This window comes from Lipotes vexillifer, unplaced genomic scaffold (assembly GCF_000442215.2).
Source record: "Lipotes vexillifer unplaced genomic scaffold, Lipotes_vexillifer_v1.1 scaffold213, whole genome shotgun sequence".
NCBI classification, from domain to species: domain Eukaryota; kingdom Metazoa; phylum Chordata; class Mammalia; order Artiodactyla; family Lipotidae; genus Lipotes; species Lipotes vexillifer.
Genome location: NW_006780610.1, coordinates 1252116 through 1254306, shown reverse-complemented (window position 1 = coordinate 1254306; position 2191 = coordinate 1252116). Strand labels below are relative to the sequence as shown.

At 47.4% G+C, this 2191-nt stretch overlaps 1 pseudogene; it reads right to left on the bottom strand.

Annotated features, from left to right (window-relative positions):
• Window positions 1–335: 335 nt before the first annotated feature.
• Window positions 336–1108, bottom strand: LOC103089602 (general transcription factor IIF subunit 2 pseudogene; annotated as a pseudogene).
• Between the last annotated feature and the right edge of the window lie 1083 nt (window positions 1109–2191).

The window sequence follows — 2191 nt, the reverse complement described above, 5'->3', positions numbered from 1 at the left end:
AATGTAGAATTTGCTGGCCTCCACGCCCACCCCAGCCAACCCTGCCCTCCACTCCAGGCCCACCCCCGGTCCCACCCCTGTCCAGTTTCTGATGACGCTTCTCTTTAGACTGAGAGGAGCTGAGGTCTTTGGGGATGCAGCAAAGACGGGCAGTCCTCAGACAGCATTTTCTCCGTTTACATCTTTTTTTATTTCCCTGTTTTACAATCTAAATGTGAATACTTCAAACGACATTTAACCGCCCTATCTCTTAGCAATTATAGCACAGCCTCACATCACTTTTAGCGTCAGAAGATTGTCACGCTCATATTGATGCTTCTTGACAAAGGGCTGTCTCACTCACTCTTAGCTGCTGCCGGATAATACAGGTACTCTGCTTTTAGCTCCCATGTGTTTTTGTGGGGCCCTTTTACATTCTGAACACCGATTTCATTCAAGATTTCCTTCAGGTACACCACAGGTTGCATAGTGATGCCAACCAAGTCCTTTGTGTTATAATACTGGTGTTTCTCAAAGGCAGCAAACAGCAAGGTTAAAACTTGGTCTTTATCAGCCTTCACTCTCTTTCCATTTTCTTTCTTTTTCTTCTCATATTCAATATTGTACCGATGATTGGCAGCAGGTTTATAATTGGTCGTGACTACCTTCTCCAGTTTCTGTACGGTTCTGGCAGGTTTGGAAGACTCCTCTATTTGCTTTCTCTTCAGCCTCATGTAGTTTTCACTCAGACCAGGTCTGCATTCTCCCGATGTACCACCGTTCCTTCCAGGGAGAGCTGATCTGGTGCACGCTCAGTCAGCACTGTGAGGACCTGCCCTCTGACCCCCTGCAAGACAAGCTGATGCTCCCTGGGAGCAACGACCGGGGCAGGTTGTCCATCTGTACCCCGAATGTCTGTAAGTTCCTTATTCAAAATAAATGAGATTTCAGACTTTCCTTGATTTTTGGCAATCTGCAGCTTCCCTACGTCACCGCTTCCAGAAGCTTCAGACCACTGCTGTGACAGGTATTTAGGAAGCTTCACCAGCCACATCCGCTGGTTCTGTTGGATTCCCTCCAAGCTGAGTGGAATGCCCTGGGGCTTGGGTCTGCTGCCTCTGGAGGCCATGTGCACCTGAGCTGAGGGTGCAGAGGGTGGGCCAGCTAGGGATGAAGAGGGAAGCAGGACCCCAGAACCAGCTGCTGGAGCCCAGGAACCTAGCAAGGAAATATAAAGCACACGCTGACTTCAGAAATGTTATCCTTGTTAGAATCTAAAGAGTGCTATACAACAACTGTCAAATGATTCAGAATAAGGGAAGATGGGAAACCATCATAAAAGTGGGGAGTTTGATAAACAAGTGTGGCACATCCTGAAAACAAAGTACTCCAGCAATTAAAATTCCAGGAGCTCCTATCTGCTGATGTGAAGAGTTTTCTAAGACACAGGCATCTCCTAAACGCCTTCTCTACCACCCTGTTTCTCCCTGTCCCCCTCCCCTGCTTTATTTTTCTCCAGAGCATCAGTCAACGTAAAATATCCTAGATAATTTATATTTTATATATTTATTATATTATCATATCTCTTCCCCACTAGACTGTAAGCACCATGAGGGTAGAGTTTGTGGCTTTCAGTGCTGTAGGCGTTTAATAATCTTATTTTATTTTTTTGAAGGAACGAAAGGTCTTATTTGATTGGTTTGTTTGTTGTGAAAAAATGGAGTGGAGGTGGACACCACGCCCTGCGCCCCGCCCAGGTCCCACCGCCCAGAATTCAGATATCCTGCTTTGCCCTCCACACAAAATAAGAGGCACTGAGGGCCTTGGCTTGGGGACACGTCCTCCCTGCCAACCTGGCCTGAGCACAGGGAGAGACCCTGACACCAGCTGTTGGCAGAGACATCGAGGCCACAGAGGTTAGCAGGTTCCAGGCCTATATTTTGTTTCCTCTTCTTTTTTTTTTCCCCCAGGCCTGTATTTTGAGGTCCAGAGCACAGGCGTCTGCAACTGACTTGCAGGCAGAGCAATCCTGCCTCACAGCTCCTAAAGCCCACCGTGGATCAACCACCACCACTGTAGCTTCAACAACCTCTGCTCTGCCATATTCTCTCTGGCCGAAGTGGGGAAAACTTCCAATTCAAATCCAAATCCATTTAAACCAGAAGGAGCCAAGAGGCTGTATTTCTTAAGATAACCTCTCTGGGTGCCCTCA